The 26,079-nt window shown below is 43.0% G+C and overlaps 1 protein-coding gene across 4 annotated transcripts in view; it reads left to right on the top strand.

Annotated features, from left to right (window-relative positions):
• ROBO1 (roundabout guidance receptor 1) overlaps positions 1 to 26,079 on the top strand; it is a 356,075-nt gene that overhangs the window by 225,534 nt on the left and 104,462 nt on the right. The window lies entirely within an intron of this gene.

Raw genomic sequence — 26,079 nt, 5'->3', positions numbered from 1 at the left:
GCTAAACGCAAATTAGCATGGGGTCCCATATTATCTCCCCTGTTTCATGATGGTTACACGTCCAAGTCTTTCCTAAGTCCCCATCTCATTTATTGTCTATGACCTTTACAGCTTTAGTCTTTGTGGTGACTGTGACAGGAAGTGATGTTATTTAATTGACAGGATGCAGACAGGATGACATGACGTCATTTGAAGCAGAAGTGGTCATCTCCCAGGAAAAAAAAAGATTGCACCCATTTTACATATGTTGTTTTGTCACCAAACTATTAAGACTAGGTTTACATGTTATACTCTACTAGGCCACATGGGTCTCCACGTCTTGCCAGATGCCCGCTGGGTCCTCTTCCAGAACAGCCTGCCAGATAGCTTTAGCGCATATGTAAAAGTAACTTTAATAGATTTTCTAGCACTGGGAGCTTTCGTACTGTCAACCCCAGCCTGTACTCTCCAGTAGTCCTTCCAGTCCCTGTCCTGTAAGCTGCCAGGCAGACGGGGTCAAATGCACCACTGCAGCCAATGACTGGCCTCAGCAGTGATGTGTCTCCAAGCGGCAGGTGACCCAGCAATGACATGCCGCTTGGAGAAACATCACTTCTGAAGCCAGTCACTGGTTGCATCAGTGGATGTGACCCCGTCCATCTGGAAGTTTACAATATGAGAACTGGAAGACCACCAAAGGGAGCCTGGGCACCTAAACGGACAGCAGGGGAGTGGGTGCCTATGAGTTTTTCAACAGGCACAATCGGTGAGGTTGACAATTAAGCAGTTGAAGAATTCAAAAAAGCTAGACAACTCCTTTAAAGGGGTTTCTGGGAATACAATATTGAGGTCCTATCCTGAGGATAGGGGTCATCAATATTTTATTTATGGAAACCCCCTTTAAAGATCATAGGTGACCTGGTTTAAAGTCAGAGTACTTTAAGTTACATACATATATCTTCTTATATTACACAATTTTTTACATTTAGTCCTGAAGCCTACAACCCCTTCAAGGCGACAGACTAGCGAATCTTCACACGACCTACAGTATAATTGCATTTGAAATTTGGTGTTAAATTTCATTGGAAAGCAGACACCACGGGCACATTTAAATGCATTGCTGTGTGTGATTGCTATTCATTTTAGATATTTCCTTGTGGTTTGACAAATTGTTTCGAGTCTTAATGTAATTTGTCCTGTCGGGGTAACAAATGGACTCCTCATTGCCTAGGACTTCTTACCAAATTTAAAGAGACAGTCCATCAATCAGCATTTCCAATGAATGAGCGGTACGACTTCCTTGCCAGACTTTACTCCAAGTAATAAGAATTCCATTGGAAATCTGACATCATTTCTCCCGGGGGCGTCTTACGTTACCTATTTTGGTGCCAAATTTTATTTTTCCAACTATATTTCACTACAGTTAATTCTAAAAATGAATAACTCTGCTGATTGTTGATAAGTATTTTTGATTATACTAAAACAGTGGAACAAGATGTTAATCCATATGCTTAGGAAGCGGCAGGCTCTATCTAATACAGTTTTTTTTATTTTTTTTCCCGCTTCTGCCATCTGTTCCAGAATTATTTGGTCGTGCTGATAAAGGACGAGTAAATGATTTGTAGTCTCTCAATCATTTTAATTAAAGTATGCGCAGCTTTGGGGAATCCTGGGACATGCACTTTTGTATGTATCCTTGCAGGAGTCTCTACACTTAGGCCGCTTTCAGACGAGCGTATTTGCAATGCGTATATAGTCCGGATTTTATGTTCCGGAATCCGCTGCTAATGTTAATGAATAGAGCTATTCACATGGGCGTATCATTGAAATCCGCAGCGTGTCCGAGTTTTGTGCGGATTTGTTTCCAAATGCTCCCATTACAGTCTGTGCAGTGCATAAATCAAGAGGGAAGGAAGAAATACGCGTGTAAATCCTGATGACAATACTGATGGTATATAGAAAAGGTAGGAGGCCACAGCAGCATATCCACGAAATCCTCTTTATTCAAACGAGCGCCTCACGACAAGGCATAAAATTAACAGCGACGTTTCGGCTATGACTAGCCTTTATCAAGCATGTATAACAATTAAAATCACTGCATGTAAATACCCATATTAGATACGCCCACAATACTGCTCAACCAGTAAAATCTAGAAACTGTAGGTAACACCCACCCATCACTAGATGTCATCAAAATTAATCACATAGATCAGCTGACTAGAATCCCATATTCACCTGTGGGGAATTGTGTCATCCGTTTCTCCTTACAGGTGATGGCGTTACGCCGTCCATAATGCGCATGTTGTCAATCTCCATCGCATCATCAAACCGCGTCAACTGCAGAGCGCCGTCAAGCAACCACGTGATGTGTACGTCAGAGGGCAGCTCTCCGCTCCGCCTGTCCGCATTGATGAGCATCATCAAACAGCGGCCCGCTTGCGTCATCGGAAGCGGCCGGCTATGCATCATCAATACGGGCGGCTGAAAAGACGTCATCAAGCGGCGCCGCTTGATGACGTCTTTTCAGCCGCCCGTATTGATGATGCATAGCCGGCCGCTTCCGATGACGCAAGCGGGCCGCTGTTTGATGATGCTCATCAATGCGGACAGGCGGAGCGGAGAGCTGCCCTCTGACGTACACATCACGTGGTTGCTTGACGGCGCTCTGCAGTTGACGCGGTTTGATGATGCGATGGAGATTGACAACATGCGCATTATGGACGGCGTAACGCCATCACCTGTAAGGAGAAACGGATGACACAATTCCCCACAGGTGAATATGGGATTCTAGTCAGCTGATCTATGTGATTAATTTTGATGACATCTAGTGATGGGTGGGTGTTACCTACAGTTTCTAGATTTTACTGGTTGAGCAGTATTGTGGGCGTATCTAATATGGGTATTTACATGCAGTGATTTTAATTGTTATACATGCTTGATAAAGGCTAGTCATAGCCGAAACGTCGCTGTTAATTTTATGCCTTGTCGTGAGGCGCTCGTTTGAATAAAGAGGATTTCGTGGATATGCTGCTGTGGCCTCCTACCTTTTCTATATACCTTTGGATCACGTTGGATCTGTGACCCCTTGCCCAGCTATTGCAAGACCACTAGATCGCCCTTCACAAGCCGTCTGCTGTGCTGCTCCTGACCCAATTTTTTTCAATACTGATGGTATATCATCAGGATCCTGAGCCAGAATACTGACGGATTTCAATACGCTCGTCTGAAAGCTCTAAGGGATCGTGAAAGATGTACTGTTCTGTGGGATTGGGGAGATTCATTGGATGATGGGAGTATTCCACTGTGGAATACCTGGCTGCCAGATGACCTGATTGCATTATATACAAGGGGGTTTGTTACAATAGAGAGGTCAATGATCCCTATGGCACCAGTGTCTTGTTCGCATGTGATTACAAAGAAAAGTAGAACGCGCTGAGGGCAAAAAGATGAACGGTAGAATTTGAGTTAAACATTCATGACAATGTACAAATTCCTTGTCACCACCCCTGACCATGTCTGGTTTAGTAAATAGTTGTATTTCCCATGATATGACAATTGTGTTCCATTCCTCTGTTATTCCTACTATAAATGTATGAATAAATTGCTGGGTGTTATCAGGTGGATGTCCCCGCGGACTCTCACACGGTCCAGTCACACTCCTTTAGTAATGGAAACAAGGTGACTCCTATGTGGGATCGTATTTAGTAGATTATAGGAGGAAAAGCAGAGGAACAGCACAACGCAGAGTTACAAGAAAATAACCCCCATAATTGCTAGTTTATGTAGATTAAGACTTTACTAAGGCTACTTTCACACTTGCGGCAGTGTGATCCGGCGGGCAGTTCCGTAGTCGGAACTGCCCGCCGGATCCGCCGATTTGGGTGTGACTGAAAGCATTTGTGAGATGGATCCGGATTCGGATATATGTCACAAATGCATTGCAAGAACGGATCCGTCTCTCCGCTTGTCATGCGGACTGATTTTTTTTTCACATTTTTACCGGTCTGCACATGCGCAGGCCGGAAGGACGGATCCGGCATTCCGGTATTTTGAATGGCACTAATACATTCCTATGGGGAAAAATGCCGGATCAGCATTTAGGTAAGTCTTCAGCATTCAGGCAAGTCTTCAGCTTTTTTCGCCGGAGATAAAACCGTAGCATGCTACGGTTTTCTCTTTTGCCTGATCAGTCACAATGACTGAACTGAAGACATCCTGATGCATCCTGAATGGATTACTCTCAATTCAGAATGCATGGGGCTATGCCTAATCAGTTCTTTTCCGGTATAGAGCCCTTGTGACGGAACTCTATGCCGGAAAAGAAAAACGCTAATGTGAAAGTACCCTTACCAGACATGTGAGGAATGGTGACAGACCCTCTATAACACGATTATCTAATATTCTGGATTAGGCCTCATGCACACGACCGTTGTTGTGTCCGTTGTTCCGTTTTCCGTGATTTTCTGCAGACCCATTTCAATGGATCCGTGGAAAACGTAGCTAATGCACCGTTTGTCATCCGTATCCGTGATCCGCGTTTCCAGTCCGTGAAAAAAATATGACCTGTCCTATTTTTTTTCACGGACATGGGTCCGTGAAAAAACACGGAGGCACACAAGATTGTCATCCGCGTCCGCGCGTCCGTTTTTTTCCTATCATTTGCATGGCAAACTTGACTTAGATATTTTTTTTTTACTTTCCTTCATGTCTGGTGAAAAATAAAGGAAGGACACACGGAAACAAAAACGGACACTGATCACGGAACTACGGAACCCCTTTTTGCAGACCGCAAAAAAATACTGTCGTGTGCATGAGGCCTTATCCTGTTGGCATAGAGCAGTGCTTTGCAGTTTTCTTGTCTTCGCTCTGCACATCTGCTATGTGTTTGAATGTTAGAGTTCCTTTGGCCCTCTGCGAGAGGAAGGGGAAGAAAGTTCCTTGTTCTTTCGATCACGGGAGTTGTAGTAACTAACCCCCACCGATGTAACACATATCATCACTCCAGTAAATTACTGATCCTGATATCCATATGAATAATCCTTAAGAGAGGAGTTGTCGGCTGTCGTGGCAGGTCTGGTGTAGTTAGTTAGTATTTGCATTTAGTAAATATTGTATAATATAGCAATTGTGAAGCTGTTCCTCTGTTATTCCTCTTAGAAATGTATAAATAAATTGGCAAATGGGTGTTACTCATTGGAGACACGTCCTTACAGAGTCTGTCCAATCAATGCTGACAGTGCAGGGACATACCCCTTTCTCTAAGGGAATGGTTACATCCAGTTCTATACTTATTCATACATTTCCAATAAGAATAACAGAGGAACGAGGAAGCGGATTTCTAAGAGATTTTGCCCTTTTGAATCATGTATTAGAGACAATTCAGTAATTTAACATTCTGTTCCGCCTTTCTTGCCATTAGCAATAGGAACAGTTCAGCATCTTTCCTCAGAACTATGGGGACGTTTGGCAGAATGCAGGCTGCTGACTATGGAGCCTGTATTCTGATAATGTGATGCCTACTACAGCGCAGCCATGGGGAATGGGAAATTCTCTGCATTCACGCATCACATTAGATCCACTCCGTCCCTATAGGGATGATGGTGACCAAATGTTCTGCAACTACTTAATATCTACTTAGTAGATCCAAAGATGAAGATTTCCTTTAAAGCAAAGTAAGAAAATCCCTGCCACAAAAGGCAAAAAAAAATCTGCTTTAAAGCGTATAAATAAATGGAGCTGCTCCATCTCCGCTTGAATGTGGTTTGGGGTCTCTGCCGTAATGAGGTTAAAAAGCGTTTTTCCCACCTGCTAGAACAAAGGCACAAGTCAGATCAAAGGCAGACATGTTCCTCTCAACACCTGAAGGGTTACAATGTGGGCTTATACCGCTGCCCTCTAACCTTTAGTAGTCTTGCTTGAAACTTGGGGTCGTATTTGCTATGTGATAGGAAGTGGGGCAGAAATGCACAGGTAGGAAGGGTTAAATCAATAGAGCAGGAGATTACTACTGAAACGTGGTAAGTAAACTCTAGAGCATTGGCTTTGTGTGCCCAGCGAGAGCAAATATTCTGTGCTGGTGGTTGCCTAATAGGTCGAGTGGAAACAATAGATTTTTGTACTGTGGGTTGGGTCTCATTTTAAGTTTTTGATAAGTCATGTAATACCAATACCACGAGCATTTATTCTTATCACTCTGTGTTGTGCCATCCCTCTTTTATTCCTGCTAGAATTTTAGGAATGAACTGCCAAAAATGTTCAATAAAGGTTCAAATAGGGATTTACCAGTTGAGGGGTATGTTTCTATGCCATCTGCCACTACCCAATCAGTGCTGCCAGTGTTAGACTCTTAGAACCGAAAAAGGAAAAAAAGGGCCTCACTATAATACCGTAAATAAGGGCAACCAGAGAACCAATCATATAAACCTATAAATGCTGCTATAAAAACAACCATAGAATGCCCAGTAGAAATATAAATACTTTATTAGATCATCAATGGATCACCAAAATTCATAAAATATTTTGTACACAGATATGCTATGGAGAATAAACAGCAAAACAGACTGGAAACAATAGTCCCCCCCGTCGGTGCCTCAAACACCCACCAAGCAGATGAAAAACATGTCAGTGTGATGTGCAGTGAGGTGATTCACCAGTAGAGAGTGTCAGTAAACATCCACTACAAGTGTCTGTGATATTCAACTCACTGCACAACCCAGGGAGAGGTTATAGTGTGACAAAATACAGCAAAAAATGATGATACAATGGAGCACGAAGTCACATAACATCCATCAGATACGTCTAGATGCAGTCTGCCCATATACAGTAAATCAAGGATACCAGGCTGTACGATCAAACTCCCACACAAAAGATATCCACTGGGGACGTGAACATACCCACAGACATGATGGAGGGTGGAGGCACCGAACACAGGGCTGGAAGGAACCCCGACGCGCGTTTCGCCTCAGCTTCGTCAGGAGGTGTCAGAGTGTTAGACTCTGCAGAGACCCCCCTTCCCCCAAATAGTAGCAACTAGGAAGTTGCTTGGTGCAGATGTCTTGCAGTTGATTCATAAACTTTTAGTAGCAATAATAGACTTTTTACTGAAGGTTGAAGACCATTAAAAAAGGGACAGTGCTTGGACTAGAAGATGGTGAAAGGTAATGCATGTTTGTGGCTGTAGGCTTAACTGCACGTGGTTTGGGTTATAGTCCTTCTGGCGCCTGCCACACTACAGAGATAGACTGACCATCCATTGAAGGACTGCACCCTGCAGTTGGGCATTGCAAGCATTTATTAAGAGAAATTGCACACCTTTGACCAACTCGGAAGACTGCAGGTTTATATAGAAAAATACTCTGGAGGACAATCAAAGTATGCACCACTTATACACAGCCTTTGGGAAAGGTCTGCTTTTTGATATACCTAAGAGATGTGCCTACTACCTGTATTTGCACTGTTCCACCCATCATCTCCAAGAAAAGAGACTGTTTTTTACGGTTTCCAAGCTGGCCTAGTCATTGCCTCCCGGCACCCCGGCAGGCCTGGCCCCATCCGCCTTCCTGTCTTGTTTCCCAATACACATCCACCCAGCATCCATGGCAGCCCAGCCACCACCAGGCAGGGTGTGCCCTGAAGGGAAGAAAGGTTATGTCCCTCCCTTCACTGCATGCGTGGCCCAGCAAGTGCTGGAGCAAGGATTAGTCACCGTGAGGGCTACCACCACCCTCAGCATCTCCACCACCACTCCTATTCCTCCTTCTCCACCTCACACTTCCCCGGTGGGCTGCCGCACTGTAAGAGCATTTAGTCTTAAAATGTAGCTGCAAATGTGGCATAATCTTCTATGAAATTTTTGCGATTCTGGAAAAGCTGAGTGACTACCGATATTTCCACCTTTACCGCCCTCAAATATGTTTGGTCTTCCCAACTTCCCAACAATTATTACTAGTATCTGATTTAATAGTCTGTCCCAATTATGCGTCCCTTGAAATCATCATATATTTCCGAGAGAGTCCTAATCACCTGACCCACACACAAGATGATTGACCGTGTATCAGTGTGTGTAGAGAAGGCTGTCAGTCATCCTGCATGGGGGGTAATCAGGACTCTTACTGTCTTTTCTAGGAGTCCTGTCAGGATGTACTGACTTTTTACGAAGTAATTCTGCTCCAAATCATATAAACCTATACATCACACAGCTGAGCTTCTTTCCCTCTGTCATATCATGCTCTCAGATAGGGCAGCTGACAGGTTCCCTTAAAGAGAGATTTAGCTACTGATGGTTGTTATTTGGCAACCTCTTGTGAAAGTTGTAGAAGTTTATTTTTCTCTACCCAAGACTCCGATTTTTAGGTTATAGGCGATATAAGCTGTGGAGGAGCAGGACATTCCTGGCTGAAGAGGGTGGCACATGATTGAATGCCAATGTCATATGATGTTCTCCTCGGGCAGAAGCTTCAGTGTCTTCTTGTCTGACAGTACTGCACTTTATTTTACCAGTCTTTGTGAATACACAGAATTTTGTAAACTATTTTTCTCATAGATAGATTTTTGGTGATCTGTTTTACTATTGATATGGGCACCTGCATGAGGTCCAAGGGAAGGAACATCCCTGTGTAAGGAGAAACGGAGGCTACCAGGTCTAGGAGCCTTAGAACGAGTTTGGCCTCTATTGCTTGTTTTCGGGACCAAAATGTACTATGTTTATCAAAAAGTTGTCTGAAAACCAATATGGCTGCTTTTACAGCCTCTATGGTCATCAGCTTTTCTAGAGCCCTGAAGAGCCTCAATATAAGTGCACTGGGGTATGGGGAAAGCATCACTAGATGGGTAGAAAAGATGCAGATCAGGGTTGCCAACTGTCCAGAAATTCTTGGGCAGTCCATAAAAATAGTACATTTTTTTACTGTGTCCATGAAAAGACAAAAAATAGATGTGTCTGTGATTTTTTTAGGCTGGTGACACTGAACTACATTATTTTGGTGGTAATTATAATTTTATAGCTTGTGGTAAATGCTGGTAATGAGTTCTTATCAGTACATTGAGCTGTACTGTAGGTATGGATGACTTTAATTAAAGATAAAGATTATAAGTTTTCCAATTTCTCCACTAAAAAATGTTGATGTCCGTGATTTTGGGATAGGTTGTCCAGAGAAAAAGAAAAATTCTGGTTGGCTACCCTGTTGCAGATCATGGCACAACATCATATTTCAGCAAAAAATTAGCACATTTTCTTGACATTCACCAGCACAAATTTTAGTACAAATCTATAACTGTTTGTGGTGCTATATTCGGTAAAGGATTTGGAAAATGGAAAATATTCAGAATTTTACAGTTTAGTACCTGGATATGAATACTTTTGCAATCACATGCAAGTACAAATTTATTATATCCATTGTATTATTCAATAAAATCTATCTGATAGCGCCACCTGTTGTATGTTCTTTTTCATTATTCCTCTGCTCACTTATAGTAATATCACTGAGGAGGACGCACATGCTCAGCTTTATCCTCTAACCGCCACCAGCCATATCTACTGTAAAAAGCTCTAACCGTTACAGAGAGAGAGCTGCAGCAGAAAGGACATGCCCTGTGAACTGTCATAGGGAGAGAGCTACAGCAGTAAGGATATACCCTATGAGCTGTGGTAGGGAGAGAGCTGCAGCAGTAAGGATATGCCCTGTGAGCTGTGGTAGGGAGAGAGCTGCAGCAGTAAGGATATTCCCTGTGAGCTGTGGTAGGGAGAGAGCTGCATCAGTAAGGGTATTCCCTGTGATCTGTGGTAGGGAGAGAGCTGCAGCAGTAAGGATATACCCCGTGAGCTGTGGTAGGGAGAGAGGTGCAGCAGTAGGGATATACCCCGTGAGCTGTGATAGGGAGAGAGCTGCAGCAGTATGGATATGCCCTGTGAGCTGTGGTAGGGAGAGAGCTGCAGCAGTAAGGATATGCCCTGTGATCTGTGATAGGGAGAGAGCTGCAGCAGTAAGGGTATACCCTATGAGCTGTGGTAGGGAGAGAGCTGCAGCAGTACGGATATACCCTGTGAGCTGTGACAATTACAGGGGGAGAGCTGCAGCAGTACAGATATGCCCTGTGAGCTGTGACAATTACAGGGAGAGAGCTGCAGCAGTACGGATATGCCCTGTGACAATTACAGGGAGAGAGCTGCAGCAGTACGGATATACCCTGTGAGCTGTGACAATTACAGGGAGAGAGCTGCAGCAGTACAGATATGCCCTGTGAGCTGTGACAATTACAGGGAGAGAGCTGCAGCAGTACGGATATGCCCTGTGAGCTGTGACAATTACAGGGAGAGAGCTGCAGCAGTACGGATATGCCCTGTGAGCTGTGACAATTACAGGGAGAGAGCTGCAGCAGTACGGATATGCCCTGTGAGCTGTGGTAGGGAGAGAGCTGCAGCAGTACGGATATGCCCTGTGAGCTGTGACAATTACAGGGAGAGAGCTGCAGCAGTACGGATATGCCCTGTGAGCTGTGGTAGGGAGAGAGCTGCAGCAGTACGGATATGCCCTGTGAGCTGTGACAATTACAGGGAGAGAGCTGCAGCAGTTGTTTTTGTTTTCTTTGCTTTTTTCTTTCAAATTTACCTAATTTGCAGTTTTCTCTTATCCCCCACGTTTGAATCCTACTTCCAGGTTATGATATGTCTGCTTGTGTTCTACATTATAAGGCTCCACTGCAGGACATAACCTACAGCAACTGAATATGAACACAGATTTGCCACAGGATGCAGTGGTAGGATAATATCTTTAGAATAAGACCGCTATAATAAATGGTGGTATTTGGGGAAAATGATAGAATAGCGATGTCTGTTGGGCGGATACATTTATATCAGTGGCACAATAAGAATCCTTTTGTTTCAGCAAGAATAGAATTTGATTGCAAAGAGCATCTTTCTCTCTGGCCCTCTGATTTTAGTAGGCGCCATGCAATGCCCGATTTCTCCTGCAGAGGCGCTTTAGAGTAATTGAACACTTGCTCCCTGGTTCTCTCACAGATTAGAGCTCATCATTAGGTAACGCTCCTAACAAAAAGTAAATTTTCCAAATGAGGACAACCATTAAATAATCATAATTACTGGTATAAACAGTGGGGGTCATTTATCAAGACAGGCATCCCCATAGCCCAGTCTTAATCTCCCGTGCACTGGATGAAGATGTGGTAGATACCTTTTAATAAATGAGGTCCATCTTTGTCACTTTGTGCGCCAGAAACTGAAGTCTGACTGGTGTAGACTTGAGCTATTACTTATACCAGTTTATGGCGCAAGTTATATTAAAGGGGTTTTCCCATCATATACAATAGAGGCATAACACTAGGATATGCCCCCATTGTCTGATAGGTGTGGGTCCCACCTCTGGGACCCGCACCTACAATGAGAACAGAGCGGGGAAATGAATGGAGGGCACACTACGCATGCGCAGCTGCCCTCCATTCATTTCAATGGCGCCGCCGAAAATAGCTGAGCGCTGGCTCGGCAATTTCCGTCTGCCCCATAGAAATAAATTGGGAGCAGGGGCCGCGCGTGCACAGTGCGCTCCCATTCACTTTTATAGGAGCAGCGATTGGTGCTGGACGGACCCCGGGAAACCTGGGGTTCTCCAGCCACCACTCTCCCCGCTCCGTTCTCCTTGGAACCCGCACCTATCAGACAATGGGGGGGGGGGGGGGCATATCCTGGCGACATGCCCCCATTGTATGTGATGGGAATACCCCTTTAAGTCTGATGAGCTGCTATAGGCTCCACCCCTTGCTAAACCCCACCCCTTTCTCGACACTTCAGAAAAGTGTCAAGAAGCTCAAAAGGTCACCAATTATGGTGTAAATATGCCATGTATTATAATTAGTTCCTTTTTTTACCAAAATACTGGCGCTGGGTTACCAACTGCCCAGAAATTTCTCGACAGTCCGTAAAAATAGGCAACTTTTTTTCTCTGTCCGTGAAAAAAAACAGATGTGTCTGTGATTTTTTTGAGGCTGGTGGTACTTGACCAGATAATTTTGGTGATAATTCTCATCATTTTACAGCTCACAGTAAATGCTGGTTATGAGGTTTATCAGTATATTGAGTTATAGATGTGTATTAATTATCATCTTTATCATTCATTATGGTTTTCCAATGTATCCATAAAAGAATGTTGGCTGTCCATGATTTTGGGTTAAGTTGTCCATAAAAAAGAACAATTCTGGTTGGCATCCCTGTAGTGGCGTTAAAGATATAATAAATGTCCCCCATTATTTTAGAAGTCTCTACCCTTCCAGATTTCTATTCCTAATGTCAACATCTTCATTGTACATAGCCTCCTGGTTGTGTACTCTAAAGCCCTTGATCTTACATCAAACCTTCCTTATCTAGGAGAATCTCCCATAATTTGGTGCTAAAACAAATGCCCTGGTGAAGCTGGTCCTCAAGAGCAGACTGCCGACACATTCCTATAAACCAGCACACTTAGCCAGGGAAGAGGTTCCATTCACTGTGTGTTTTATTCCCATGGTTTCCCAGTCACCAGTCTCCGGTTCCCTCCACACACTGGTGAAATATTTGATCTGGTCTTATGATGCCTATCTCCTGCTAATAGCTCCCGTCACGCTTTACATCTAGCTGCTTTTGAATTGGATCACAACCTGTACAAAGTAAATATCAGCCTTAGAAGACTCTCCTTCGCTCTTTTCATAGCCGCCTCCGCTTTCTTCCACGCTCCCACCTTCTGATCGCAGACTGGCCTGTCTCCAGGATAAAAATCCATTAGCATCTGAATAACTCTCTTTCTGGACTGTCTCAGGAGACAGTAGGAACGTTTTAGGGAAATTAAGCTTTTTTTTTCTGATTTTAGAACTTTATCGCTCCTCGTGGTAATAATTTGATGGATCTCAGCTCTAAAATGTGAGAAAATTGTGTAAAAGCATCCCCCTAATATAAAGGGTAAGACGGTGGTTCTTTAGTACAGAACAATGTTCCTCTAAACCTCCAAACCTTCTTCCCCTGCACACATATACCTAAAACTTTTGGCCACCACAGTTGTTGCCACTAGGTGGCAGAACTGTGTATCTTTCCTGTTCAGCTCATTGGCAGCCATATGCTGCTGTGTACAAATTAGCCCCCTAGTGGTGGCAACTGGCAGACAAGTTTTTTACATTCACCAGTGTAACCTTTACTGATGATTATTCAAAAGCACCCAGATTGTGCCTATAAAAAGCAATTGGCAATAAGGCTGGGTTGGACAAGGAAATTGAAAATATCTAACCCTCACACTTGCCCTATCAAACTACAAGCCCTGTCTATCAAAAATGGGATCACCCCTATCGGGGAGGCCATTCCATGTCAGGAACCTCCTGATGGGCCCTATATGTCCCTGACAAAGTTTGCATTCCTGGGACATATGGTATGTGCTCCTTTTTTTCACTGGTGATCATATTTGGATGCCACTGGTTTATTTGGGAGCATATTATTTAACGTTTATTATTTTCTGATACATGCATTGACCAATGACATTACTGTTCGACTGTAGTCATTGTAGGTCTCTTCTCGGGTGGCGGTATCTATCCCTTGTCAGGTACATATAGGGCTCATTGGAGCCAATACATTCTAATACTGTACGGCGCTCCTGCTCCGTACAGTATTGAAACAAAGTTTTATACGAATCGACTTGATTCGCTCATCCCTAGTGATTATATTATAACACTAGTGACTACCTGACATCTCCCATAACTATAAAAACTTGTCTTTATCACAGTTCTGATAGATAAAGACAAGTTGTTATAGTTATGGGAAAATAGTGGAATAATGGTGGTTGTGCCAAAGGAACTGGGGCCTAAGTATACTAGGGACATGCCAAATCATGTATGCTTCAAAAATGCTAATGTAGGTAAGACTCTGGCAATTAGGCATGTCTAGGAATGGAGATCCAAATTTTGTCAAATTTTTAACCGATTTTTTTCTATTTCCAATATCGCCCCAAGTCATGTGAAAGCCGAGTATCTAGGTGTAATGGTAACGCCCCCGTTGCTCCTAGAGGCTCATTTGCATATATTAAAACATTATTCTCAGCAAGGCGGGCACATATGAACATGGGACCAACACAGATGTCTTCAGCTGCCAAGCGCACATGTAACAGGTCAGCCAGTGTCATAGGGACAAATCTGCTGGCAGATGCCTGGAGCAACCACTAGGTGGAGTCCCGATTTTTAAAAAAATATATTGTCTTTGTGTTACTCAGAAGATTTTGCACTGTGCTTCCAAAAAAATTAATCTAGGACCACAATAAAGTAATGTAAAAAGTTGAACAATTTATATTAAATAAAAAAAAAATGGATTCAAGTGTGGACATTAACTTTAAAGGGGTATTCCATCTTTTTGATATTGCTGATCTATCCCAACATCAGATTGGTAGGGGTCCGACACCTTACCCCCACTGATCGGCTGTTTTAAGTGACCGGGAGTTGAGCTGCAGGACGCTGCCATGGCCACTGTTCAATGGATGGGGCCTTCTGCTTCCGGCTCCGTTTCTGGTTTTGATGACTTGTCTGCAGTGTAGGTCATCCGTATAAAACAGCTGGATTGCCCCTTTAAGCCTTATGCACACAAGTACACTATGTGCAGTACATCCCATAGTATGGGGCATGTCCCCATTCTCTCCACCAGGGTTCCACTGAACTAAACCAGGTCACACTACCATAGAACATTACTTTAATCTTTATTCAGTTCACCTGAATATTGGTATCTTTTAGCCCTGGAACTGTATTCGGGCAGACACAGTCTGTATGAGTGGTGGCGGCCATACAATGCAGCCTTTTATGTCCCCCTCGTACAAGTACATAATAGATGCAGATTTCAAAGTCTTAATAAAACAACATTCATAGAATGAATAAAAGCAGATTCTATGTCCTTTATTCTACTTAATGGCGCGCAAATACAATATATGAAACATTTTACAGCCAAACAGCTTTAATGGTGTCATCAAAGGACACCTGACAACAAGATCTTTTATATCAGAGCCCCAAACAGAGGAGCAGATCTAGGACACTGATTGTGAGGAACCACCGTTCATCAAACAGCGGGGGTTTAAAGAAGGGCCGTCGCCTCTCCTGACATGTCCGTTGTAGAATCTACGTTCATTCCCCATGTAATTACAATTCTGGGGCATCTGTTCTTATGACTCTATGCTGTACCATTCCTTCATTGTTCCTGCTAGAAGTTATACATGAATCGCTAGCAGTTTGCAATGAAGGTCCAGATGGGTGTTACCAGTTAGGGGTGTGTCCCTGCGCAGTCTTACACTATCCTATCGGTGCTGCCAGTGTCAGACTGTGCAGGGACACACCCTCAACTGGTGACACCCGACTGGACCTTCACTACAAACTGTTAGTGATTCAGTCATAACTTTTAGCAGGAAAAATAAAGGAATGGTACAAGATAAAGTCATAAGAAAAGATGCTCCTGGATTGTTATTACGTGGGGGATGCAAGTAGTTATTAAAACGTCAGGAGATATCTTGATATTTTAAAAAATCCACTTACAAATGGCGTGTTCCCAGAAAAGGGATACCCTGATATCTGCTGTCACATGTCCATTCTGCGGATATCATACTATCGGGTATCTATCGGGAAACCCGTCAATCCCCTGTGCTGCCAGTCAGACTGGGGATACCATGAAGTGGAGGAAGCTTAGGGTTATGGCCAACCATGTTGCTAAATTACCAGATAAAAAGCCCAATCGATTTTACCCAAAGCAGCCGTCAGGGCACAATCGGGGCGTCACATAAACCCCATCAGATACCAGGTGCCGGCAAAGTACATTAGACACACGGTTAATAGAAGCCGCTGTTGTGACCATAGTGTCTACTGTCATCTAATGATCTGTTTGTGTCAGTCTGCACTGCATTCCTAAAATTATCTTCGTGAACCTGGAAGATCTGAATTCAGAATACACATCATCCATACCATAATGGTTTATGAAGAAAACACCAGAAATGCAGGTCTTAGAGCTTTCTTGTCCTGTCCTAGTGTTGGCCCCTTTCCATTTTCTATTCTGCAATTGTAGTTTCTCAGGCTGGAAATGCGCGTGCAGTTTATATGGCAGATTTGATGCGGTTTTCGATCCTTCCAGTAGGAAGGAAAAATATCAGTTTGCCCCTTTTTTGAACCCACTTCTGGGTATGGCTCAAAAAACGTTGCCGTATTGCGGACCGCATTTGTGGATCCGCAATACACGGGTGCCGTTCCGTGGGCATTCCGCATCACGGATGCGGACCCATTCACTTGAATGGGTCCGCAAATCCAGAGATGTGGAATGGTGCGGAACGGAAGCAAGGAACGGAACCCTACGGAAGCACTGTCCTATCTTTTTGCGGAACGGCCGGATCGCGGACCCATTAAAGTGAATGGGTCTGCGATCCGCTGCGGCTGCCCCACGGACTGTGTTCGTGCATTGCAGCCCACATTTTGCGGGGTGCACACGTTCGTGTGCAGGGGTCCTAAGGCTGTATTACCTCAGGTGGCATGACCTAAAGACAAGTTGGGCGGTGGCAGGGCCGTGGGAAATGAGCGCTCATCTCTCTATAGTCAACTCTTTTCGCCTCAGGCAGCAGAAAGGCGAGGTGCACCCCGATTACAGCGCCAATTGTCAGGCAGATAGGTGTTTGTATGAATGCTCGTTAGCGATGATCTGGCAATGTAATACTGCCGCAGATCACACAATGAGTTTAAAAATCATTGTTTGCTAGCGGCAGATCGTGCCATATGATCGCGATCTGCTGCCGTCAAACAGCGTGCCATGACATAGTGATCACTCCTCCCCATACTGAGGAGGAGATCGCAGCATGTAATAGCAGCGGTCTCCTCCACTACCGATTCCTTCCCGACAATCGCCTGCAAATCTTCAGGTCTAATGCGGCCTATAGACTCTAAATAACCAACCTCCATACCCTTCTGCTCTCTTCCAGTCTGCACTGTCTCTGTGGCATTCCATTCAAGAACGTGATGATGAACAGTACATCTCACTGAGATAGATGTTTAAAACTTTCCATGACATAAAACGTGACCATTATCCGCAAGCAACGCTTTGTGGAATAGATGTGTAAACTAAAGCCACATGTCGCTCTGGTCGTTAGTATTCTCCTAGAGAATCCTCTAACAGACATTTAATCAGAGAAGCGTCTGCCATTCACCTCTCACGAGCCGCGCGCTGATTAAACGCTTCCCCCCATGTTTGCGTTAGGAAGAATGGGTGGGATGAGGCCGCCGGTGTCACGGAAGTTCCCGTCGCGCTGCGTGTGCGGCGGGCTGAGTGCTCCGGGGAGGTAACCTCAGAGGTGCAGAAATACAGGGGAGCCGAATGATTCCTGTGTATCCAATCGCTTCCATCAAATGACGCGCTCGAGGGCAGAGGAAAGCAGAGCTGTCAGCCGGCAGGTTCAGTGCGAGTTCACCCACTACTGATCATGAGATGGCGAACTTCAAAGAACGATTGTTCACAGTAGTTTGCGTTTGAGCAGGAGACGTAACCTTTTATTTCTCTTCGCCGAGACTTGTCCACGTGTTACAGTTTATCTTTTCAGAATCCTCTTTTTTCCTCCCATGTTTCTCCAGAGGACGCGTCTGAAAAGGTTTCCATCTGAGCTTCACGTGGAAACCATTTAGAAATGACTGAACAGTCCGACTGTAACATTGTGCCCCGTCTAACGCCATTCATCCATAAATGTAACATGCAAATGTCAGCAGAAGCTCGTCTTCAGATGTAGCAGAGCTGAATCTGTCATTTGTAATAACTCCTCTCTAGAAGTGCGTTGCTGCACTGTGATTGTCACCAAGGACCAACATGCGAGGGAGAAAACTGGAGAGTAATACTGCAATAATACTCTGTGTCACTAATATACTATATTACCTAACAGAGTCAAAATTAGAGATGAGCGAAGTATTCAAATATTTGTCTGCTTCGCCAAATTTTACCCAAAAAATCTATTCGCTGCGAATTTAATTTCCCCTGAAATTTTGGATCAAATTCAACTTTGTAGAGTTCCATTCGCTCAACACTAGTCAAAATATTACTGCCATGTGGGGCACTTACAATAGTGACAGTACCAAAGTAACAAATTAACATAGAAGACAAAGAATAACTTTGTAAAGTTCTTTCAAAGAATGTTCCACCATTAAAAGGGTGTTCCAAAACTTTACAACTCAGGATAGATCATCAGTATCTGAACGGTGAGGGTCCGACACCCGGGACCCCCGCCAATCAGCTTTTTGAGAAGGCATCGGCAATCCTGTGAGCACCGCAGCCTTCTCTGTGCTCACCAAGCACAGCGCCATACATTGTATAGAGTCTGTGTTTGGTATCGCAGCTCAGCCCCATTCACTTCTATAGAGCCGAGCTGCGCCTAGGCCACATGAGCGATAAATGTGTCGTCACTGGCGGGCGCCGCTGCCTTCTCAAACAGCTGATCAGCGGGGGTCCCAGGTGTTGGACCACCACTGTTCACATAATGATGATCATTAGTATTAAAGTCTTGGAAAACCCCTTTAAAAATCATATGCATTGTATAGTTCATAAAAAGAACCTTATTTCCCAGCTATATGCTGTTAAAAATAATCAGGAGTACTCAAATAGTATAGCACCTGGTGTTTAAAGTGTATAACAATGTGCACAGGAGCTGCCAGAGGGGGGAGGAGATTGACTGAGAGCTCATCCCATGCAGCACAGGTTAACAAAAGGAAGGCAAATGAAAACAAAAGAGGCTAAAAAGGGTATCTGCATTTCAGGACTATTGGTATCACATCTGATTCTTAAGACAACATAGTGTAGCACCACCTGGTGATTGAAGTGTATAGTAATGTGCACTTCCACCTTATGAGCTAGTGGACTTGCATGTTCAGTGACTCTCCCCAAAACCAGGTCTCTACATGGTAATCCTCCCTGCAGAGCAACCAATAGAAGTAGCTTTCTGCCCTGCTTGTCAGGGAATGAACAAAGCCTTTGCAGCAGGGAAGTAAGAAGGGAGCTGCCAGAGGGGGGAGGAGACTGACTTAGCCCTGAGCCCACCCCAAGAGCAGAGGTTAGCAGCTGCACAAAGGGAGGCAAATGGAAGCAAAAAAAAAGCATGAAAAGGATATCTGCCTTTCAGGGCTCTTGGTATCACAACTGAGTCGTAGGACAATGACTTTAAATGGATTCTTTCATTTGACTTGCCAGAAACAGATATAGCAAAGAAACTGGATAGAAGCTTCTTTCGTTATGACAGATGAAAAACACTCAAGGACTTATATTTGCTGACTATTTTTTTGTGAAGGTAGAAATGTTCTTCAAAATCACTTTCCCAGCATGAAGCACTTGAGCAGTTTCAGACTGGGGTGTCTCGAGACCATGAAAAGAGATGTTTGCTCACCAAAAACGTACGCAGAGCATGTACATGAACACTAGTAACTGCAGAAATGTATTCAAACCATAAGAGACTATACACTACGTGCAGAATTATTAGGCAAATGAGTATTTTGACCACATCATCCTCTTTATGCATGTTGTCTTACTCCAAGCTGTATAGGCTCGAAAGCCTACTACCAATTAAGTATATTAGGTGATGTGCATCTCTGTAATGATAAGGGGTGTGGTCTAATGACATCAACACCCTATATCAGGTGTGCATCATTATTAGGCAACTTCCTTTCCTTTGGCAAAATGGGTCAAAAGAAGGACTTGACAGGCTCAGAAAAGTCAACAATAGTGAGATATCTTGCAGAGGGATGCAGCACTCTTAAAATTGCAAAGCTTCTGAAGCGTGATCATCGAACAATCAAGCGTTTCATTCAAAATAGTCAACAGGGTCGCAAGAAGCGTGTGGAAAAACCAAGGCGCAAAATAACTGCCCATGAACTGAGAAAAGTCAAGCGTGCAGCTGCCAAGATGCCACTTGCCACCAGTTTGGCCATATTTCAGAGCTGCAACATCACTGGAGTGCCCAAAAGCACAAGGTGTGCAATACTCAGAGACATGGCCAAGGTAAGAAAGGCTGAAAGACGACCACCACTGAACAAGACACACAAGCTGAAACGTCAAGACTGGGCCAAGAAATATCTCAAGACTGATTTTTCTAAGGTTTTATGGACTGATGAAATGAGAGTGAGTCTTGATGGGCCAGATGGCTGGATTGGTAAAGGGCAGAGAGCTCCAGTCCGACTCAGACGCCAGCAAGGTGGAGGTGGAGTACTGGTTTGGGCTGGTATCATCAAAGATGAGCTTGTGGGGCCTTTTTGGGTTGAGGATGGAGTCAAGCTCAACTCCCAGTCCTACTGCCAGTTTCTGGAAGACACCTTCTTCAAGCAGTGGTACAGGAAGAAGTCTGCAAGGTAAGAAAAACATGATTTTCATGCAGGACAATGCTCCATCACACGCGTCCAAGTACTCCACAACGTGGCTGGCAAGAAAGGGTATAAAAGAAGAAAATCTAATGACATGGCCTCCTTGTTCACCTGATCTGAACCCCATTGAGAACCTGTGGTCCATCATCAAATGTGAGATTTACAAGGAGGGAAAACAGTACACCTCTCTGAACAGTGTCTGGGAGGCTGTGGTTGCTGCTGCACGCAATGTTGATGGTGAACAGATCAAAACACTGACAGAATCCATGGATGGCAGGCTTTTGAGTGTCCTTGCAAAGAAAGGTGGCTATATTTATCACTGATTTGTTTTTGTTTTGTTTTTGAATGTCAGAAATGTATATTTGTGAATGTTGAGATGTTATATTGGTTTCACTGGTAAAAATAAATAATTGAAATGGGTATATATTTGTTTTTTGTTAAGTTGCCTAATAATTATGTACAGTAATAGTCACCTGCACACACAGATATCCCCCTAAAATAGCTAAAACTAAAAACAAACTAAAAACTACTTCCAAAAATATTCAGCTTTGATATTAATGAGTTTTTTGGGTTCATTGAGAACATGGTTGTTGTTCAATAATAAAATTAATCCTCAAAAATACAACTTGCCTAATAATTCTGCACTCCCTGTAGTGGCAGACGTTTGACTCCAAATTAGCTTGTGGTCTATGGGGGTCCATTATTTTGTCAAATACTTGGTACATCAGTAGATCTTCTAGTATTCTTGTTACCCAGTCTAAACCTGCACCCTTTCATCTTCCTCCCTGGGCCCATCAGGTCTTCACTTTTGGACGGCAGAGTTGGAGATCTTCCCAAGGACGTGAAGATACCCTGCTGTCCCACCCTTTGCATCACATCTGTTGCTATATAAGGGACAGCTATCACCACCGGCTCCCACATACATGTTCAATACATGGAGAAATCCACTTCCAGACACTTCTGGGACGAATTATCTCCCGGGAGAAAAATATTCACTTTACTCCATCCTTCTCGTCCCTGCCATCATTTGTCAACGGAGAATTGAGAACTCCCCATACACATTAGACCGTCAGATTAGGGGGGCCTTAAGGCTAGATTCACATTTACATCAAAACCTTCATAGAAGATTTAATCATATTTGCCAGAAAAAAGTTCAACATTTAGTTCTGTATTTCTGGCAAAACATGCCGGCAATATGACAGAACCCCGATGGACCTCATTATAAGTCAGTGGGGGCAGTCAGGCACCACTGGTGATGGATCTGTTATGGAATTCATAATGCAGATGTGAACTTACTCTTCCAAGCCGTTACTCTTCCAAGCCGGGGAACCTCAGATGGGTAATTGCTCTACATACAAGAATGCCATTATAAGTTATTACTTTGAATCAGTCATGTTCAACTTGCGGCCCTCCAGCTGTTGCAAAACTACAACTCCCATAATTCCCAGGCAGCCTAGAGCTATCAGCCTGCAGAAGGGCATGGTGAGAGTTGTAGTTTTACAACTGGAGGGCCGCTGGTTGAGCATCCCTGCTTTAAATTAAAGGACCTTGATTCATCATCTCGTAAGATTTCACGTCAAGGTAAATTTGGACAGCTCTCCATGTAATAAAAATGGCTGCCACACAGAGAGTGTAAATAACAGTATGCGGGCTTCAGTGCGATCTGTAGACTCTGCTCAATTTCCTTTTTCCATAATTTATGATAAGCTGAGACCTTTGTCAGTGATTTATTGAAAACACACCTTGCTTATAACCAGAAGGAATTGTAATGAAGAAAGGAATCCGTTGTGGTTTGCGTGTTGTTTTTTATCCTGTATGGGAAGACAGCTCATCATCTCCAGCATGGAGGCCATTATTCATATCCTCACCATCTCTTGTTCATTGATTCATAACATTTTAAATACCTTGTTAACGAAACGCCTGATTCCCAGGGGGTTACGGTATAATTAGATAGCATAACTACACACAGTGTATGCTTATTAGGTTTCTCTATGTTATTTGTAAAATGGAATATTAAAGGGATGTTCTGGTTATTTCAAGTTATCCCTTGTCCACTATCCTCCATGGGACTGCTTGAGATAGTCATGTACAGTGCTGAATGAATGGAGAGGCAGGACACATGTTCTATTAATCTTCGGGGCCCTTTTCTCTTGATCAGTTGAAATAACCAGAATACCCCTTTAAAATCATCAATATCTGAGTTGTGGACTGTAGCTTTATAGATTTTGCTGTTGGTAGGACCACCCTAGATTTGAGATAAGCAAGAGTATGCTTACTCTAGAGTTATGGTGCCCATAAGCTTCAATAGCTGTCTGATGTCTTTTCTTGCTGAGCCCTCCTAGACGCATGGACACTTGGCTTGACTAAGCAAGTGTGTGTTCTCCATGGGTAAGCTTATCTACCTGAACATGCCAACAACATGCTTGATTCTTCTTTGATGATGATGTTGGGGAGAATTGGAAGTTCCTTATGCCTCAGCAAGTTAGACACCGTTAGACACTGGCAGCTTAGGCTGGTCTTCTTCCCTATAGCATGAGCAGTGTGGAGAACCTGTCCTTTACACACCACCCTATCCTTCTGCAAATGGTTATCCCTACCAGAGGCAGACCTGGCAGAAAGGTGCTTCAAATCAAAATGGACCGTGGTGTTTGTTTCCACGGGACCCAAACCCATGGGACAATTCCTCACCTCCCTGTTTTCAGTTCTGGGCAAGTCCTCTCCACCCAATAGAAGAGAACTACCGGAACTAGGTCTAATCTCTGCAAGAGCCCCATAGCAACTACTTGGGCTACCTCTTTAGTATGTACACTATCAGTCTCTACTCTTCTGAGATAAAGGACTGTGGAGGTGCGAGCCAATGCCAGAAGGAAAGCCTCTATTTTAAATGTAATGGCTTGGAAGATATGGATCAAGCAAGCATCCATCTCTCTATCCTGAAAAGAAGTTCAGAATTTGTACGACTCCCTTGAAACCATAGTGCTAATTCTTATTTTGTTCATTTTCTTAACGTATGTGATTTGTTTGTTTGAAGAACAGATTAAAATGTATTATGTTCACATCTTCTAGATCAAAGTTTTAGCCTGAGTAAATTGATCTCTTTAGTCAGCGCCATCACATAAGCAGATTGAGGGGAAGCATTCAACAAGATCCTATGACATGATTTATGAAAGTCAGTGCAAAATAATAAACGAGGATCTGATGAACCCCACACAAGATATTCAATTCATGATGTGCTTACACCAAATTTTCTATGTGAAACTCACAAAGCAAGAACAAGAGCTGATATCGAACACCTGCTCTTCACAGTCACAGAGACCATTATGAATACCGCTCTGTGCAAACAATTCAAGTTATTACAAGTGCCTCAAATATTTGCAGCTTCCACAGAGATTCAGCTCTGACGAACAGTGGAAGCCTTTGAAAGCATCAATTAAAATAATAACTTACAGATGGTTAAAATATGTCAGATGGGCTTTAGTCTACACTGAGGGAGCAGCCTACCTTCTCCAGCTTTCTCCTGACCCTAGTATTAAAGTGGACTGTACCTGTGCCCTACAAATGCGGTAGACGGTAATTATGAAGTTAATATTTAAAGCAAACCTGTCATGTTGTACATACAGAGCAATCTGCAGGCTGTAGAGCAGGAGGAGCTGAGAAGATTGATGTATAGTTTTATGGGACAACATTTAAAACCGAACATATTTCCCATTGGACTTTGGCTATACTGAAAACTTGCGTCTCTTAAAGGGAACCTCTTATGGCATCTAATCTGCAGGCAACATTAAATACTAACCATATTTGTGGGGAAAAAGCTTTAATACAACTTGCATTTCATTCATTTATGTCTCTGCCCTTTCTATGCTAAGGAGTCCAGTGGGCGGTCCTACTCGTCTGACAGCTTAACCTGCCTGAGTGTGCATACACAGACAGCTGTAGGACCTTCCACTGGACTCCTTAGCAGAGAAAGAGCAGAGACATAATTGAATGAAATGCAAGTTGTATTAAAGCTTTTCCCCACAAATATGGTTAGTATTTAACGTTGCCTGCAGATTAGATGCCATAAGAGGTTCCCTTTAAGAGACGCAAGTTTTCAGTATAGCCAAAGTCCAATGGGAAATATGTTCGGTTTTAACCAGTGATCTAGAAGAAATTGAGTTTCACCACATTGCTTTACCAGCAACTAATTTTCTTCTTCCAGCCCCAGAGAGGTTCAAATTTAAGAAGGTGCAAGAGCTTCCTTTCTTTCCAAATGTGTGGCTACCTTAGCTCTTTTGTATCTGAGCAGACCATGAATGAGTTTCTCACTGGCTTCCCATAATGAATAAGTAAAACCAACTATGAATGTTTTTTTAATGTATTTTACTTGAGAGTATTTAGGTTGGGAATTCCTAACCAGACTTTGACTCATTCATTTCTTGCTGTAGTATCCTTCTAGTTGAGGCTTTGAGTAGCATGGACAATACACCATATTTTTTTAAAGGATGATCCACGACTGCATCTTAAAGGGATGTGTCACCTATAATTATTTTTCTGCTAGTTTAAACTGGCACATATCTATTATTTTTAACCTTTTTTTTTTTGATGATTATAGGGGCAGCCATCTTGCCTGAGCTGCTGTTAACAGCATTTAGAGATATTCTTCTCAGCGGCCACCATGGGCCATAGACCTAATGGGCAGGAGAGGACCTCACTGACTTATATAGGATAGTTTTATATGCATGCTCATGCAGAGGTAATTTTACAAGGATAGACTAGATAGGTTTTGACAATCACCTATTGTAAATGTTGGATCCTGTTTTATCTATTTATAGGTGATAACTGGCATTCCTCTTCTGCCTATGATAATGAGATGACTGCTGGTTTAGTGGCTATTGCAAAAAGTCCCAGATTGTAGGATTTTTTTTTTTTAAACTAAAGTGACATAAAATTAAAACTATCAAAAATTCTCCAAAATATTTTAATCTATAAACTCGATTTAAATAATAGGTCATTTACTGATACATTCCTTTTAATTTTTAATTCTCTTTACTGAGAATTAAACAGTAAATCCTCTTTACTGTTAGTTGGTATCTCATTATTTCAGTCACATGGAATCCAGCCTGTATCCCACATGCTTTACAGCTCATTCACATATGTGATCCTCATACAGTATCAACATCCATCTTGATTTCCCCCATATGGACAATTTTCTCTATCTTTTCAACTGGGATAAAAAGAAAACTTGAAACATTTGTTGTACATGGCGACATGCAGGCTAAATATTATTTTTTGTAGAATTTCCCATTTGTTAATGATGTTTTGTGTGTAGCAGAATACATTTCAAAGCTGTATATTTCAGCCTACACAATCTTTAGATATTTAATTTGTAATTCAGATGAAGGGACTTCATACCACACTTGACACATGTTAACATTTTAAATGCTGCTTGGTGTATTAATTACTGACTATATAAGAGCATTTAGAAAATTCCCTGGTGCTTAATTAACATATGTCTTTGAAATTGTTTTTGTCAAAATTGGGTTAAGTTAATACTTGGAGTATTCCCCATGGGTTCAAAATGTAGTCCTGTAGACACTCTCTAATAAGTGGCACATTTTCTATGCTTTGTTGTAAGTCTTCTCTCGTATCCAAGAGGTTGGGTTTCCTTGTGTTCTTTCTTGGTTCACCAGAAGTATTTCATATATACTTAAGTTTTATTTAGGTTTTAAACTACATATGGGCAATTAGTAG

Source organism: Bufo gargarizans, chromosome 3, assembly GCF_014858855.1.
Source record: "Bufo gargarizans isolate SCDJY-AF-19 chromosome 3, ASM1485885v1, whole genome shotgun sequence".
Taxonomy (NCBI): domain Eukaryota; kingdom Metazoa; phylum Chordata; class Amphibia; order Anura; family Bufonidae; genus Bufo; species Bufo gargarizans.
This window is presented reverse-complemented; position numbering and strand designations above follow the sequence as displayed.